Here is a 17,943-nt window from a genome sequence, read left to right on the forward strand (position 1 = left end):
TACCCTATTCTCTGAATTTCTCCCCAAGCGAACAAAGGTGCAGTTCAAGGTTTCACAAAGAAGTGTGATTCTTGCTACAGACATTTTATGTTTCAGAAAACAATCATTCTTTCATGTATCCCAGAAGGCTTGATAATGTGATGTGAAGTAAACACTGGATTGACAAAACTTCGATCATCCCTTACTGTACGCAAGTGGATTTTTATCTGGCTCTGTGGCGCAATGGATAGCGCGTTGGACTTCTAAGTGAATTTGCAAAGTCATTCAAAGGTTGTGGGTTTGAATCCCACCAGAGTCGCATTTTTTACTTTCTTATTCAAACAAGGAACATTATGCATGTGAGGAATGTCTATTTTTGGCCGATGCTTTAATCTTAGTATTTGACCCAAGTTGAACCTATGTATCTAATACAGCATGCAACTGAATCAAAAGCAGTCTGCCTTCCATTGCAACAGGAACATATTGCTCATAAGCAATACAACATCACTGCCAGAAACTTTGCACTTTCCTAATGTATCCTTCCTTCAGAAACATTGTCTTTATAATAGCTGTAAATGAGATAGACCAAAAACACAACACCCTACACTCAGACATTTGTTTCTAGCGACATATAAAGTAAAATATTCTTTCAAAGCTATTTATGGTATATTCTCTTTGTGTTTTTGTATTGTTAACCAATTGTATGGCTGCACTTTTTATCCAGTTCTTTTTTATTAAGGTATGGAATTGTTGTCCAAATGTATTCAGTTTGCAAGAAAATACAGTAATACCCTATTCTCCGAATTTATCCCTAAAGGAACAAAGGTGTAGTTCAAGGTTTCACCCAGAAGTGTGATTCTTCTACAGACATTTTATGTTTCAGAAAACAATTATTCTTTCTTGTATCCCAGAAGGCTTGATAATATGATGTGAAGTAAACACTGGATTGACAAAACTTCGATCATCCCTTAATGTACGCAAGTTGATTATCATCGGGCTCTGTGGCACAATGGATAGCGCGTTGGACTTCTAAGTGAATTGGCAAAGTCATTCAAAGGTTGTGGGTTCGAATCCCACCAGAGTTGAATTTTTTACTTTCTTATTCAAACAAGGAACATTATGCATGTGAGGAAAGTTTATTTTTGGCCGATGCTTTAATCCTAGTATTTGACCCAAGTTGAACCTATGTATCTAATACAGCATGCAACTGAATCAAAAGCAGTCTGCCTTCCATTGCAACAGGAACATATTGCTCATAAGCAATACAACATTACTGCCAGAAACTTGGCACTTTCCTAATGTAGCCTTCCTTCAGAAACATTGTCTTTATAATAGCTGTAAATGAGATAGACCAAAAACACGACACCCTACACTCAGACATTTGTTTCTAGCGACATATAAAGTAAAATCTTCTTTCAAAGCTATTTATGGTATATTCTCTTTGTGTTTTTGTATTGTTAACCAATTGTATGTCTGCACTTTGTATCCAGTTCTTTTTTATTAAGGTATGGAATTGTTGTCCAAACCTATTCACTTGGCAAGAAAATACTGTAATACCCTATTCTCTGAATTTCTCCCCAAGCGAACAAAGGTGCAGTTCAAGGTTTCACACAGAAGTGTGATTCTTGCTACAGACATTTTATGTTTCAGAAAACAATCATTCTTTCATGTATCCCAGAAGGCTTGATAATGTGATGTGAAGTAAACACTGGATTGACAAAACTTCGATCATCCCTTACTGTACGCAAGTGGATTTTCATCTGGCTCTGTGGCGCAATGGATAGCGTGTTGGACATCTAAGTACATTGGCAAAGTCCTTCAAAGGTGGTGTGTTCGAATCCCACCAGAGTCGCATTTTTTACTTTCTAATTCAAACAAGGAACATTATGCATGTGAGGAATGTTTATTTTTGGCCGATGCTTTAATCTTAGTATTTGACCCAAGTTGAACCTATGTATCTAATACAGCATGCAACTGTATCAAAAGCAGTCTGCCTTCCATTGCAACAGGAACATATTGCTCATAAGCAATACAACATCACTGCCAGAAACTTGGCACTTTTCTAATGCATCCTTCCTTCAGAAACATTGTCTTTATAATAGCTGTAAAGGAGATAGACCAAAAACACGACACCCTACACTCAGACATTTGTTTCTAGCGACATATAAAGTAAAATCTTCTTTCAAAGCTATTTATGGTATATTCTCTTTGTGTTTTTGTATTGTTAACCAATTGTATGTCGGCACTTTTTATCCAGTTCTTTTTTATTAAGGTATGAAATTGTTGTCCAAACCAATTCACTTGGAAAGAAAATACTGTAATACCCTATTCTCTGAATTTCTCCCCAAGCGAACAAAGGTGCAGTTCAAGGTTTCACCCCGAACTGTGATTCTTGCTACAGACATTTAATGTTTCATAAAACAATCATTCTTTCATGTATCCCAGAAGGCTTGATAATATGATGTGAAGTAAACACTGGATTGACAAAACTTCGATCATCCCTTACTGTAGGCAAGGGGATTTTCATCTGGCTCTGTGGCGCAATGGATAGCGCGTTGGACTTCTAAGTGATTTGGCAAAGTCATTCAAAGGTTGTGGGTTTGAATCCCACCAGAGTCGCATTTTTTACTTTCTTATTCGAACAAGGAACATTATGCATGTGAGGAATGTTTATTTTTGGCCGATGCTTTAATCTTAGTATTTGACCCAAGTTGAACCTATGTATCTAATACAGCATGCAACTGAATCAAAAGCAGTCTGCTTCCATTGCAACAGGAACATATTGCTCATAAGCAATAAAACATTACTGCCAGAAACTTGGCACTTTCCTAATGTATCCTTCCTTCAGAAACATTGTCTTTATAATAGCTGTAAATGAGATAGACCAAAAACACGACACTCTACACTCAGACATTTGTTTCTAGCGACATATAAAGTAAAATCTTCTTTCAATGCTATTTATGGTATATTCTCTTTGTGTTTTTGTATTGTTAACCAATTGTATGTCTGCACTTTTTATCCAGTTCTTTTTTATTAAGGTATGGAATTGTTGTCCAAACCAATTCACTTGGCAAGAAAATACTGTAATACCCTATTCTCTGAATTTCTCCCCAAGCGAACAAAGGTGCAGTTCAAGGTTTCACAAAGAAGTGTGATTCTTGCTACAGACATTTTATGTTTCAGAAAACAATCATTCTTTCATGTATCCCAGAAGGCTTGATAATGTGATGTGAAGTAAACACTGGATTGACAAAACTTGGTTCATCCCTTACTGTACGCAAGTGGTTTTTTATCTGGCTCTGTGGCGCAATGGATAGCGTGTTGGACTTCTAAGTGAATTTGCAAAGTCATTCAAAGGTTGTGGGTTTGAATCCCACCTGAGTCGCATTTTTTACTTTCTTATTCAAACAAGTAACATTATGCATGTGAGGAATGTCTATTTTTGGCCGATGCTTTAATCTTAGTATTTGACCCAAGTTGAACCTATGTATCTAATACAGCATGCAACTGAATCAAAAGCAGTCTGCCTTCCATTGCAACAGGAACATATTGCTCATGAGCAATACAACATCACTGCCAGAAACTTGGCACTTTTCTAATGTATCCTTCCTTCAGAAACATTGTCTTTATAATAGCTGTAAATGAGATAGACCAAAACACGACACCCTACACTCAGACATTTGTTTGTAGCGACATATAAAGTAAAATCTTCTTTCAAAGCTATTTATGGTATATTCTCTTTGTGTTTTTGTATTGTTAACCAATTGTATGTCTGCACTTGTTATCCAGTTCTTTTTTATTAAGGTATGGAATTGTTGTCCAAACCAATTCACTTGGCAAGAAAATACTGTAATACCCTATTCTCTGAATTTCTCCCCAAGCGAACAAAGGTGCAGTTCAAGGTTTCACCCCGAACTGTGATTCTTGCTACAGACATCTTATGTTTCAGAAAACAATCATTCTTTCATGTATCCCAGAAGGCTTGATAATATGATGTGAAGTAAACACTGGATTGACAAAACTTCGATCATCCCTTACTGTACGCAAGTGGATTTTCATCTGGCTCTGTGGCGCAATGGATAGCGTGTTGGACTTCTAAGAGAATTGGCAAAGTCATTCAAAGGTTGTGGGTTCGAATCCCACCAGAGTCGCATTTTTTACTTTCTAATTCAAACAAGGAACATTATGCATGTGAGGAATGTTTATTTTTGGCCGATGCTTTAATCTTAGTATTTTACCCAAGTTGAACCTGTGTATCTAATACAGCATGCAACTGAATCAAAAGCAGTCTGCCTTCCATTGCAACAGGAACATATTGCTCATAAGCAATACAACATCACTGCCAGAAACTTGGCACTTTCCTAATGTATCCTTCCTTCAGAAACATTGTCTTTATAATAGTTGTAAATGAGATAGACCAAAAACACGACATCCTACACTGAGACATTTGTTTCTAGCGACATATAAAGTAAAATCTTCTTTCAAAGCTATTTATGGTATATTCTCTTTGTGTTTTTGTATTGTTAACCAATTGTATGTCTGCACTTTTTATCCAGTTCTTTTTTATTAAGGTATGGAATTGTTGTCCAAACCTATTCACTTGGCAAGAAAATACTGTAATACCCTATTCTCTGAATTTCTCCCCAAGCGAACAAAGGTGCAGTTCAAGGTTTCACACAGAAGTGTGATTCTTGCTACAGACATTTTATGTTTCAGAAAACAATCATTCTTTCATGTATCCCAGAAGGCTTGATAATGTGATGTGAAGTAAACACTGGATTGACAAAACTTCGATCATCCCTTACTGTACACAAGTGAATTTTCATCTGGCTCTGTGGCGCAATGGATAGCGCATTGGACTTCTAAGTGAATTGGCAAAGTCATTCAAAGGTTGTGGGTTCGAATCCCACCAGAGTGGCTTTTTTTACTTTCTTATTCAAACAAGGAACATTATGCATGTGAGGAATGTTTATTTTTGGCCGATGCTTTAATCTTAGTATTTGACCCAAGTTGAACCTATGTATCTAATACAGCATGCAACTGAATCAAAAGCAGTCTGCCTTCCATTGCAACAGGAACATATTGCTCATAAGCAATACAACATCACTGCCAGAATCTTTGCACTTTCCTAATGTATCCTTCCTTCAGAAACATTGTCTTTATAATAGCTGTAAATGAGATAGACCAATAACACGACACCCTACACTCAGACATTTGTTTCTAGCGACATATAAAATAAAATCTACTTTCAAAGCTATTTATGGTATATTCTCTTTGTGTTTTTGTATTGTTAACCAATTGTATGGCTGCACTTTTTATCCAGTTCTTTTTTATTAAGGTATGGAATTGTTGTCCAAACATATTCACTTGGCAAGAAAATACTGTAATACCCTCTTCTCTGAATTTCTCCCCAAGCGAACAAAGGTGCAGTTCAAGGTTTCACACAGAAGTGTGATTCTAGCTACAGACATTTTATGTTTCAGAAAACAATCATTCTTTCATGTATCCCAGAAGGCTTGATAATGTGATGTGAAGTAAACACTGGATTGACAAAACTTCGATCATCCCTTACTGTACGCAAGTGGATTTTCATCTGGCTCTGTGGCGCAATGGATAGCGTGTTGGACTTCTAAATAAATTGGCAAAGTCATTCAAAGGTTGTGGGTTCGAATCCCACCAGAGTAGCATTTTTTACTTTCTTATTCAAACAAGCAACATTATGCATGTGAGGAATGTTTATTTTTGGCCGATGCTTTAATCTTAGTATTTGACCCAAGTTGAACCTATGTATCTAATACAGCATGCAACTGAATCAAAAGCAGTCTGCCTTCCATTGCAACAGGAACATATTGCTCATAAGCAATACAACATCACTGCCAGAAACTTGGCACTTTCCTAATGTATCCTTCCTTCAGAAACATTGTCTTTATAATAGTTGTAAATGAGATAGACCAAAAACACGACACCCTACACTGAGACATTTGTTTCTAGCGACATATAAAGTAAAATCTTCTTTCAAAGCTATTTATGGTATATTCTCTTTGTGTTTTTGTATTGTTAACCAATTGTATGTCTGCACTTTTTATCCAGTTCTTTTTTATTAAGGTATGGAATTGTTGTCCAAACCTATTCACTTGGCAAGAAAATACTGTAATACCCTATTCTCTGAATTTCTCCCCAAGCGAACAAAGGTGCAGTTCAAGGTTTCACACAGAAGTGTGATTCTTGCTACAGACATTTTATGTTTCAGAAAACAATCATTCTTTCATGTATCCCAGAAGGCTTGATAATGTGATGTGAAGTAAACACTGGATTGACAAAACTTCGATCATCCCTTACTGTACACAAATGAATTTTCATCTGGCTCTGTGGCGCAATGGATAGCGCATTGGACTTCTAAGTGAATTGGCAAAGTCATTCAAAGGTTGTGGGTTCGAATCCCACCAGAGTCGCTTTTTTTACTTTCTTATTCAAACAAGGAACATTATGCATGTGAGGAATGTTTATTTTTGACCGATGCTTTAATCTTAGTATTTGACCCAAGTTGAACCTATGTATCTAATACAGCATGCAACTGAATCAAAAGCAGTCTGCCTTCCATTGCAACAGGAACATATTGCTCATAAGCAATACAACATCACTGCCAGAATCTTTGCACTTTCCTAATGTATCCTTCCTTCAGAAACATTGTCTTTATAATAGCTGTAAATGAGATAGACCAATAACACGACACCCTACACTCAGACATTTGTTTCTAGCGACATATAAAATAAAATCTACTTTCAAAGCTATTTATGGTATATTCTCTTTGTGTTTTTGTATTGTTAACCAATTGTATGGCTGCACTTTTTATCCAGTTCTTTTTTATTAAGGTATGGAATTGTTGTCCAAACATATTCACTTGGCAAGAAAATACTGTAATACCCTCTTCTCTGAATTTCTCCCCAAGCGAACAAAGGTGCAGTTCAAGGTTTCACACAGAAGTGTGATTCTAGCTACAGACATTTTATGTTTCAGAAAACAATTATTCTTTCTTGTATCCCAGAAGGCTTGATAATATGATGTGAAGTAAACACTGGATTGACAAAACTTCGATCATCCCTTAATGTACGCAAGTTGATTATCATCGGGCTCTGTGGCACAATGGATAGCGCGTTGGACTTCTAAGTGAATTGGCAAAGTCATTCAAAGGTTGTGGGTTCGAATCCCACCAGAGTCGCATTTTTTACTTTCTTATTCAAACAAGGAACATTATGCATGTGAGGAATGTCTATTTTTGGCCGATGCTTTAATCTTAGTATTTGACCCAAGTTGAACCTATGTATCTAATACAGCATGCAACTGAATCAAAAGCAGTCTGCCTTCCATTGCAACAGGAACATATTGCTCATAAGCAATACAACATCACTGCCAGAAACTTTGCACTTTCCTAATGTATCCTTCCTTCAGAAACATTGTTTTTATAATAGCTGTAAATGAGATAGACCAAAAACACGACACCCTACACTCAGACATATGTTTCTAGCGACATATAAAGTAAAATCTTCTTTCAAAGCTATTTATGGTATATTCTCTTTGTGTTTTTGTATTGTTAACCAATTGTATGGCTGCACTTTTTATCCAGTTCTTTTCTATTAAGGTATGGAATTGTTGTCCAAACCTATTCACTTGGCAAGAAAATACTGTAATACCCTATTCTCTGAATTTCTCCCCAAGCGAACAAAGGTGCAGTTCAAGGTTTCACACAGAAGTGTGATTCTAGCTACAGACATTTTATGTTTCAGAAAACAATCATTCTTTCATGTATCCCAGAAGGCTTGATAATGTGATGTGAAGTAAACACTGGATTGACAAAACTTCGATCATCCCTTACTGTACGCAAGCGGATTTTCATCTGGTTCTGTGGCGCAATGGTTAGCGCGTTGGACTTCTAAATAAATTGGCAAAGTCATTCAAAGGTTGTGGGTTAGAATCCCACCAGAGTATCATTTTTTACTTTCTTATTCAAACAAGCAACATTATGCATGTGAGGAATGTTTATTTTTGGCCAATGCTTTAATCTTAGTATTTGACCCAAGTTGAACCTATGTATCTAATACAGCATGCAACTGAATCAAAAGCAGTCCGCCTTCCATTGCAACAGGAACATATTGCTGATAAGCAATAAAACATTACTGCCAGAAACTTGGCACTTTCCTAATGTATCCTTCCTTCAGAAACATGGTCTTTATAACAGCTGTAAATGAGATAGACCAAAAACACGACACCCTACACTCAGACATTTGTTTCTAGCGACATATAAAGTAAAATCTTCTTTCAAAGCTATTTATGGTATATTCTCTTTGTGTTTTTGTATTGTTAACCAATTGTATGTCTGCACTTTTTATCCAGTTCTTTTTTATTAAGGTATGGAATTGTTGTCCAAACGTATTCAGTTTGCAAGAAAATACAGTAATACCCTATTCTCCGAATTCATCCCTAAAGGAACAAAGGTGTAGTTCAAGGTTTCACCCAGAAGTGTGATTCTTCTACAGACATTTTATGTTTCAGAAAACAATTATTCTTTCTTGTATCACAGAAGGCTTGATAATATGATGTGAAGTAAACACTGGATTGACAAAACTTCGATCATCCCTTACTGTACTCAAGTGGATTTTCATCTGGCTCTGTGGCGCAATGGATAGCGCGTTGGACTTCTAAGTGAATTGGCAAAGTCATTCAAAGGTTGTGGGTTTGAATCCCACCAGAGTCGCATTTTTTACTTTCTTATTCAAACAAGGAACATTATGCATGTGAGGAATGTTTATTTTTGGCCGATGCTTTAATCTTAGTATTTGACCCAAGTTGAACCTATGTATCTAATACAGCATGCAACTGAATCAAAAGCAGTCTGCCTTCCATTGCAACAGGAACATATTGCTCATAAGCAATACAACATCACTGCCAGAAACTTGGCACTTTTCTAATGTATCCTTCCTTCAGAAACATTGTCTTTATAATAGCTGTAAATGAGATAGACCAAAAACACGACACCCTACACTCAGACATTTGTTTCTAGCGACATATAAAGTAAAATCTTCTTTCAAAGCTATTTATGGTATATTCTCTTTGTGTTTTTGTATTGTTAACAATTGTATGTCTGCACTTTTTATCCAGTTCTTTTTTATTAAGGTATGGAATTGTTGTCCAAACCAATTCACTTGGCAAGAAAATACTGTAATACCCTATTCTCTGAATTTCTCCCCAAGCAAACAAAGGTGCAGTTCAAGGTTTCACCCCGAACTGTGATTCTTGCTACAGACATTTTATGTTTCAGAAAACAATCATTCTTTCATGTATCCCAGAAGGCTTGACAATATGATGTGAAGTAAACACTGGATTGACAAAACTTCGATCATCCCTTACTGTACGAAAGTGGATTTTCATCTGGCTCTGTGGCGCAATGGATAGCGCATTGGACTTCTAAGTGAATTGGCAAAGTCATTCAAAGGTTGTGGGTTCGAATCCCACCAGAGTGGCTTTTTTTACTTTCTTATTCAAACAAGGAACATTATGCATGTGAGGAATGTTTATTTTTGGCCGATGCTTTAATCTTAGTATTTGACCCAAGTTGAACCTATGTATCTAATACAGCATGCAACTGAATCAAAAGCAGTCTGCCTTCCATTGCAACAGGAACATATTGCTCATAAGCAATACAACATCACTGCCAGAATCTTTGCACTTTCCTAATGTATCCTTCCTTCAGAAACATTGTCTTTATAATAGCTGTAAATGAGATAGACCAATAACACGACACCCTACACTCAGACATTTGTTTCTAGCGACATATAAAATAAAATCTACTTTCAAAGCTATTTATGGTATATTCTCTTTGTGTTTTTGTATTGTTAACCAATTGTATGGCTGCACTTTTTATCCAGTTCTTTTTTATTAAGGTATGGAATTGTTGTCCAAACATATTCACTTGGCAAGAAAATACTGTAATACCCTCTTCTCTGAATTTCTCCCCAAGCGAACAAAGGTGCAGTTCAAGGTTTCACACAGAAGTGTGATTCTAGCTACAGACATTTTATGTTTCAGAAAACAATCATTCTTTCATGTATCCCAGAAGGCTTGATAATGTGATGTGAAGTAAACACTGGATTGACAAAACTTCGATCATCCCTTACTGTACGCAAGTGGATTTTCATCTGGCTCTGTGGCGCAATGGATAGCGTGTTGGACTTCTAAATAAATTGGCAAAGTCATTCAAAGGTTGTGGGTTTGAATCCCACCAGAGTAGCATTTTTTACTTTCTTATTCAAACAAGCAACATTATGCATGTGAGGAATGTTTATTTTTGGCCGATGCTTTAATCTTAGTATTTGACCCAAGTTGAACCTATGTATCTAATACAGCATGCAACTGAATCAAAAGCAGTCTGCCTTCCATTGCAACAGGAACATATTGCTCATAAGCAATACAACATCACTGCCAGAAACTTGGCACTTTCCTAATGTATCCTTCCTTCAGAAACATTGTCTTTATAATAGTTGTAAATGAGATAGACCAAAAACACGACACCCTACACTGAGACATTTGTTTCTAGCGACATATAAAGTAAAATCTTCTTTCAAAGCTATTTATGGTATATTCTCTTTGTGTTTTTGTATTGTTAACCAATTGTATGTCTGCACTTTTTATCCAGTTCTTTTTTATTAAGGTATGGAATTGTTGTCCAAACCTATTCACTTGGCAAGAAAATACTGTAATACCCTATTCTCTGAATTTCTCCCCAAGCGAACAAAGGTGCAGTTCAAGGTTTCACACAGAAGTGTGATTCTTGCTACAGACATTTTATGTTTCAGAAAACAATCATTCTTTCATGTATCCCAGAAGGCTTGATAATGTGACGTGAAGTAAACACTGGATTGACAAAACTTCGATCATCCCTTACTGTACACAAATGAATTTTCATCTGGCTCTGTGGCGCAATGGATAGCGCATTGGACTTCTAAGTGAATTGGCAAAGTCATTCAAAGGTTGTGGGTTCGAATCCCACCAGAGTCGCTTTTTTTACTTTCTTATTCAAACAAGGAACATTATGCATGTGAGGAATGTTTATTTTTGGCCGATGCTTTAATCTTAGTATTTGACCCAAGTTGAACCTATGTATCTAATACAGCATGCAACTGAATCAAAAGCAGTCTGCCTTCCATTGCAACAGGAACATATTGCTCATAAGCAATACAACATCACTGCCAGAATCTTTGCACTTTCCTAATGTATCCTTCCTTCAGAAACATTGTCTTTATAATAGCTGTAAATGAGATAGACCAATAACACGACACCCTACACTCAGACATTTGTTTCTAGCGACATATAAAATAAAATCTACTTTCAAAGCTATTTATGGTATATTCTCTTTGTGTTTTTGTATTGTTAACCAATTGTATGGCTGCACTTTTTATCCAGTTCTTTTTTATTAAGGTATGGAATTGTTGTCCAAACATATTCACTTGGCAAGAAAATACTGTAATACCCTCTTCTCTGAATTTCTCCCCAAGCGAACAAAGGTGCAGTTCAAGGTTTCACACAGAAGTGTGATTCTAGCTACAGACATTTTATGTTTCAGAAAACAATTATTCTTTCTTGTATCCCAGAAGGCTTGATAATATGATGTGAAGTAAACACTGGATTGACAAAACTTCGATCATCCCTTAATGTACGCAAGTTGATTATCATCGGGCTCTGTGGCACAATGGATAGCGCGTTGGACTTCTAAGTGAATTGGCAAAGTCATTCAAAGGTTGTGGGTTCGAATCCCACCAGCGTTGAATTTTTTACTTTCTTATTCAAACAAGGAACATTATGCATGTGAGGAATGTTTATTTTTGGCCGATGCTTTAATCTTAGTATTTGACCCAAGTTGAACCTATGTATCTAATACAGAATGCAACTGAATCAAAAGCAGTCTGCCTTCCATTGCAACAGGAACATATTGCTCATAAGCAATACAACATTACTGCCAGAAACTTGGCACTTTCCTAATGTAGCCTTCCTTCAGAAACATTGTCTTTATAATAGCTGTAAATGAGATAGACCAAAAACACGACATCCTACACTGAGACATTTGTTTCTAGCGACATATAAAGTAAAATCTTCTTTCAAAGCTATTTATGGTATATTCTCTTTGTGTTTTTGTATTGTTAACCAATTGTATGTCTGCACTTTTTATCCAGTTCTTTTTTATTAAGGTATGGAATTGTTGTCCAAACCTATTCACTTGGCAAGAAAATACTGTAATACCCTATTCTCTGAATTTCTCCCCAAGCGAACAAAGGTGCAGTTCAAGGTTTCACACAGAAGTGTGATTCTTGCTACAGACATTTTATGTTTCAGAAAACAATCATTCTTTCATGTATCCCAGAAGGCTTGATAATGTGATGTGAAGTAAACACTGGATTGACAAAACTTCGATCATCCCTTACTGTACACAAGTGAATTTTCATCTGGCTCTGTGGCGCAATGGATAGCGCATTGGACTTCTAAGTGAATTGGCAAAGTCATTCAAAGGTTGTGGGTTCGAATCCCACCAGAGTGGCTTTTTTTACTTTCTTATTCAAACAAGGAACATTATGCATGTGAGGAATGTTTATTTTTGGCCGATGCTTTAATCTTAGTATTTGACCCAAGTTGAACCTATGTATCTAATACAGCATGCAACTGAATCAAAAGCAGTCTGCCTTCCATTGCAACAGGAACATATTGCTCATAAGCAATACAACATCACTGCCAGAATCTTTGCACTTTCCTAATGTATCCTTCCTTCAGAAACATTGTCTTTATAATAGCTGTAAATGAGATAGACCAATAACACGACACCCTACACTCAGACATTTGTTTCTAGCGACATATAAAATAAAATCTACTTTCAAAGCTATTTATGGTATATTCTCTTTGTGTTTTTGTATTGTTAACCAATTGTATGGCTGCACTTTTTATCCAGTTCTTTTTTATTAAGGTATGGAATTGTTGTCCAAACATATTCACTTGGCAAGAAAATACTGTAATACCCTCTTCTCTGAATTTCTCCCCAAGCGAACAAAGGTGCAGTTCAAGGTTTCACACAGAAGTGTGATTCTAGCTACAGACATTTTATGTTTCAGAAAACAATCATTCTTTCATGTATCCCAGAAGGCTTGATAATGTGATGTGAAGTAAACACTGGATTGACAAAACTTCGATCATCCCTTACTGTACGCAAGTGGATTTTCATCTGGCTCTGTGGCGCAATGGATAGCGTGTTGGACTTCTAAATAAATTGGCAAAGTCATTCAAAGGTTGTGGGTTCGAATCCCACCAGAGTAGCATTTTTTACTTTCTTATTCAAACAAGCAACATTATGCATGTGAGGAATGTTTATTTTTGGCCGATGCTTTAATCTTAGTATTTGACCCAAGTTGAACCTATGTATCTAATACAGCATGCAACTGAATCAAAAGCAGTCTGCCTTCCATTGCAACAGGAACATATTGCTCATAAGCAATACAACATCACTGCCAGAAACTTGGCACTTTCCTAATGTATCCTTCCTTCAGAAACATTGTCTTTATAATAGTTGTAAATGAGATAGACCAAAAACACGACACCCTACACTGAGACATTTGTTTCTAGCGACATATAAAGTAAAATCTTCTTTCAAAGCTATTTATGGTATATTCTCTTTGTGTTTTTGTATTGTTAACCAATTGTATGTCTGCACTTTTTATCCAGTTCTTTTTTATTAAGGTATGGAATTGTTGTCCAAACCTATTCACTTGGCAAGAAAATACTGTAATACCCTATTCTCTGAATTTCTCCCCAAGCGAACAAAGGTGCAGTTCAAGGTTTCACACAGAAGTGTGATTCTTGCTACAGACATTTTATGTTTCAGAAAACAATCATTCTTTCATGTATCCCAGAAGGCTTGATAATGTGATGTGAAGTAAACACTGGATTGACAAAACTTCGATCATCCCTTACTGTACACAAATGAATTTTCATCTGGCTCTGTGGCGCAATGGATAGCGCATTGGACTTCTAAGTGAATTGGCAAAGTCATTCAAAGGTTGTGGGTTCGAATCCCACCAGAGTCGCTTTTTTTACTTTCTTATTCAAACAAGGAACATTATGCATGTGAGGAATGTTTATTTTTGGCCGATGCTTTAATCTTAGTATTTGACCCAAGTTGAACCTATGTATCTAATACAGCATGCAACTGAATCAAAAGCAGTCTGCCTTCCATTGCAACAGGAACATATTGCTCATAAGCAATACAACATCACTGCCAGAATCTTTGCACTTTCCTAATGTATCCTTCCTTCAGAAACATTGTCTTTATAATAGCTGTAAATGAGATAGACCAATAACACGACACCCTACACTCAGACATTTGTTTCTAGCGACATATAAAATAAAATCTACTTTCAAAGCTATTTATGGTATATTCTCTTTGTGTTTTTGTATTGTTAACCAATTGTATGGCTGCACTTTTTATCCAGTTCTTTTTTATTAAGGTATGGAATTGTTGTCCAAACATATTCACTTGGCAAGAAAATACTGTAATACCCTCTTCTCTGAATTTCTCCCCAAGCGAACAAAGGTGCAGTTCAAGGTTTCACACAGAAGTGTGATTCTAGCTACAGACATTTTATGTTTCAGAAAACAATTATTCTTTCTTGTATCCCAGAAGGCTTGATAATATGATGTGAAGTAAACACTGGATTGACAAAACTTTGATCATCCCTTAATGTACGCAAGTTGATTATCATCGGGCTCTGTGGCACAATGGATAGCGCGTTGGACTTCTAAGTGAATTGGCAAAGTCATTCAAAGGTTGTGGGTTCGAATCCCACCAGCGTTGAATTTTTTACTTTCTTATTCAAACAAGGAACATTATGCATGTGAGGAATGTTTATTTTTGGCCGATGCTTTAATCTTAGTATTTGACCCAAGTTGAACCTATGTATCTAATACAGAATGCAACTGAATCAAAAGCAGTCTGCCTTCCATTGCAACAGGAACATATTGCTCATAAGCAATACAACATTACTGCCAGAAACTTGGCACTTTCCTAATGTAGCCTTCCTTCAGAAACATTGTCTTTATAATAGCTGTAAATGAGATAGACCAAAAACACGACACCCTACACTCAGACATTTGTTTCTAGCGACATATAAAGTAAAATCTTCTTTCAAAGCTATTTATGGTATATTCTCTTTGTGTTTTTGTATTGTTAACCAATTGTATGTCTGCACTTTTTATCCAGTTCTTTTTTATTAAGGTATGGAATTGTTGTCCAAACCTATTCACTTGGCAAGAAAATACTGTAATACCCTATTCTCTGAATTTCTCCCCAAGCGAACAAAGGTGCAGTTCAAGGTTTCACAAAGAAGTGTGATTCTTGCTACAGACATTTTATGCTTCAGAAAACAATCATTCTTTCATGTATCCCAGAAGGCTTGATAATGTGATGTGAAGTAAACACTGGATTGACAAAACTTCGATCATCCCTTACTGTACGCAAATGGATTTTTATCTGGCTCTGTGGCGCAATGGGTAGCGCGTTGGACTTCTAAGTGAATTTGCAAAGTCATTCAAAGGTTGTGGGTTTGAATCCCACCAGAGTCGCATTTTTTACTTTCTTATTCAAACAAGGAACATTATGCATGTGAGGAATGTCTATTTTTGGCCGATGCTTTAATCTTAGTATTTGACCCAAGTTGAACCTAAGTATCTAATACAGCATGCAACTGAATCAAAAGCAGTCTGCCTTCCATTGCAACAGGAACATATTGCTCATAAGCAATACAACATCACTGCCAGAAACTTTGCACTTTCCTAATGTATCTTTCCTTCAGAAACATTGTCTTTATAATAGCTGTAAATGAGATAGACCAAAAACACGACACCCTACACTCAGACATTTGTTTCTAGCGATATATAAAGTAAAATCTTCTTTCAAAGCTATTTATGGTATATTCTCTTTGTGTTTTTGTATTGTTAACCAATTGTATGTATGCACTTTTTATCCAGTTCTTTTTTATTAAGGTATGGAATTGTTGTCCAAACCTATTCACTTGGCAAGAAAATACTGTAATACCCTATTCTCTGAATTTCTCCCCAAGCGAACAAAGGTGCAGTTCAAGGTTTCACACAGAAGTGTGATTCTTGCTACAGACATTTTATGTTTCAGAAAACAATCATTCTTTCATGTATCCCAGAAGGCTTGATAATGTGATGTGAAGTAAACACTGGATTGACAAAACTTCGATCATCCCTTACTGTACACAAATGAATTTTCATCTGGCTCTGTGGCGCAATGGATAGCGCATTGGACTTCTAAGTGAATTGGCAAAGTCATTCAAAGGTTGTGGGTTCGAATCCCACCAGAGTCGCTTTTTTTACTTTCTTATTCAAACAAGGAACATTATGCATGTGAGGAATGTTTATTTTTGGCCGATGCTTTAATCTTAGTATTTGACCCAAGTTGAACCTATGTATCTAATACAGCATGCAACTGAATCAAAAGCAGTCTGCCTTCCATTGCAACAGGAACATATTGCTCATAAGCAATACAACATCACTGCCAGAATCTTTGCACTTTCCTAATGTATCCTTCCTTCAGAAACATTGTCTTTATAATAGCTGTAAATGAGATAGACCAATAACACGACACCCTACACTCAGACATTTGTTTCTAGCGACATATAAAATAAAATCTACTTTCAAAGCTATTTATGGTATATTCTCTTTGTGTTTTTGTATTGTTAACCAATTGTATGGCTGCACTTTTTATCCAGTTCTTTTTTATTAAGGTATGGAATTGTTGTCCAAACATATTCACTTGGCAAGAAAATACTGTAATACCCTCTTCTCTGAATTTCTCCCCAAGCGAACAAAGGTGCAGTTCAAGGTTTCACACAGAAGTGTGATTCTAGCTACAGACATTTTATGTTTCAGAAAACAATTATTCTTTCTTGTATCCCAGAAGGCTTGATAATATGATGTGAAGTAAACACTGGATTGACAAAACTTCGATCATCCCTTAATGTACGCAAGTTGATTATCATCGGGCTCTGTGGCACAATGGATAGCGCGTTGGACTTCTAAGTGAATTTGCAAAGTCATTCAAAGGTTGTGGGTTTGAATCCCACCAGAGTCGCATTTTTTACTTTCTTATTCAAACAAGGAACATTATGCATGTGAGGAATGTCTATTTTTGGCCGATGCTTTAATCTTAGTATTTGACCCAAGTTGAACCTATGTATCTAATACAGCATGCAACTGAATCAAAAGCAGTCTGCCTTCCATTGCAACAGGAACATATTGCTCATAAGCAATACAACATTACTGCCAGAAACTTGGCACTTTCCTAATGTAGCCTTCCTTCAGAAACATTGTCTTTATAATAGCTGTAAATGAGATAGACCAAAACACGACACCCTACACTCAGACATTTGTTTCTAGCGACATATAAAGTAAAATCTTCTTTCAAAGCTATTTATGGTATATTCTCTTTGTGTTTTTGTATTGTTAACCAATTGTATGGCTGCACTTTTTATCCAGTTCTTTTTTATTAAGGTATGGAATTGTTGTCCAAACCTATTCACTTGGCAAGAAAATACTGTAATACCCTATTCTCTGAATTTCTCCCCAAGCGAACAAAGGTGCAGTTCAAGGTTTCACACAGAAGTGTGATTCTAGCTACAGACATTTTATGTTTCAGAAAACAATCATTCTTTCATGTATCCCAGAAGGCTTGATAATGTGATGTGAAGTAAACACTGGATTGACAAAACTTTGATCATCCCTTACTGTACGCAAGTGGATTTTCATCTGGCTCTGTGGCGCAATGGATAGTGCGTTGGACTTCTAAATAAATTGGCAAAGTCATTCAAAGGTTGTGGGTTCGAATCCCACCAGAGTAGCATTTTTTAC

The 17,943-nt window shown here is 36.3% G+C and overlaps 10 non-coding genes across 10 annotated transcripts; all 10 read left to right on the forward strand.

Moving 5' to 3' along the window:
* Window positions 1-208: 208 nt before the first annotated feature.
* TRNAR-UCU (transfer RNA arginine (anticodon UCU)) lies at window positions 209-298 on the forward strand. Its single transcript is given in 2 exon segments — window positions 209-245; window positions 263-298. It is a non-coding gene; the product is annotated as a tRNA-Arg (tRNA).
* Window positions 299-2,508: 2,210 nt separating this feature from the next.
* On the forward strand, window positions 2,509-2,598 carry TRNAR-UCU (transfer RNA arginine (anticodon UCU)). The gene is given in 2 exon segments: window positions 2,509-2,545; window positions 2,563-2,598. It is a non-coding gene; the product is annotated as a tRNA-Arg (tRNA).
* A 1,442-nt stretch (window positions 2,599-4,040) lies between these two features.
* TRNAR-UCU (transfer RNA arginine (anticodon UCU)) lies at window positions 4,041-4,130 on the forward strand. The gene is given in 2 exon segments: window positions 4,041-4,077; window positions 4,095-4,130. It is a non-coding gene; the product is annotated as a tRNA-Arg (tRNA).
* Window positions 4,131-6,341: 2,211 nt separating this feature from the next.
* TRNAR-UCU (transfer RNA arginine (anticodon UCU)) lies at window positions 6,342-6,431 on the forward strand. The gene is given in 2 exon segments: window positions 6,342-6,378; window positions 6,396-6,431. It is a non-coding gene; the product is annotated as a tRNA-Arg (tRNA).
* A 677-nt stretch (window positions 6,432-7,108) lies between these two features.
* Window positions 7,109-7,198, forward strand: TRNAR-UCU (transfer RNA arginine (anticodon UCU)). Its single transcript is given in 2 exon segments — window positions 7,109-7,145; window positions 7,163-7,198. It is a non-coding gene; the product is annotated as a tRNA-Arg (tRNA).
* Window positions 7,199-8,641: 1,443 nt separating this feature from the next.
* Window positions 8,642-8,731, forward strand: TRNAR-UCU (transfer RNA arginine (anticodon UCU)). The gene is given in 2 exon segments: window positions 8,642-8,678; window positions 8,696-8,731. It is a non-coding gene; the product is annotated as a tRNA-Arg (tRNA).
* Window positions 8,732-10,941: 2,210 nt separating this feature from the next.
* On the forward strand, window positions 10,942-11,031 carry TRNAR-UCU (transfer RNA arginine (anticodon UCU)). The gene is given in 2 exon segments: window positions 10,942-10,978; window positions 10,996-11,031. It is a non-coding gene; the product is annotated as a tRNA-Arg (tRNA).
* Window positions 11,032-14,009: 2,978 nt separating this feature from the next.
* Window positions 14,010-14,099, forward strand: TRNAR-UCU (transfer RNA arginine (anticodon UCU)). The gene is given in 2 exon segments: window positions 14,010-14,046; window positions 14,064-14,099. It is a non-coding gene; the product is annotated as a tRNA-Arg (tRNA).
* A 1,444-nt stretch (window positions 14,100-15,543) lies between these two features.
* TRNAR-UCU (transfer RNA arginine (anticodon UCU)) lies at window positions 15,544-15,633 on the forward strand. The gene is given in 2 exon segments: window positions 15,544-15,580; window positions 15,598-15,633. It is a non-coding gene; the product is annotated as a tRNA-Arg (tRNA).
* A 677-nt stretch (window positions 15,634-16,310) lies between these two features.
* Window positions 16,311-16,400, forward strand: TRNAR-UCU (transfer RNA arginine (anticodon UCU)). Its single transcript is given in 2 exon segments — window positions 16,311-16,347; window positions 16,365-16,400. It is a non-coding gene; the product is annotated as a tRNA-Arg (tRNA).
* The last annotated feature ends 1,543 nt before the right edge of the window (window positions 16,401-17,943 follow it).

Source organism: Ambystoma mexicanum, assembly GCF_040938575.1.
Source record: "Ambystoma mexicanum isolate Mex_15411 chromosome 12 unlocalized genomic scaffold, UKY_AmexF1_1 Mex_chr12_unloc.1, whole genome shotgun sequence".
Taxonomy (NCBI): Eukaryota; Metazoa; Chordata; class Amphibia; order Caudata; family Ambystomatidae; genus Ambystoma; species Ambystoma mexicanum.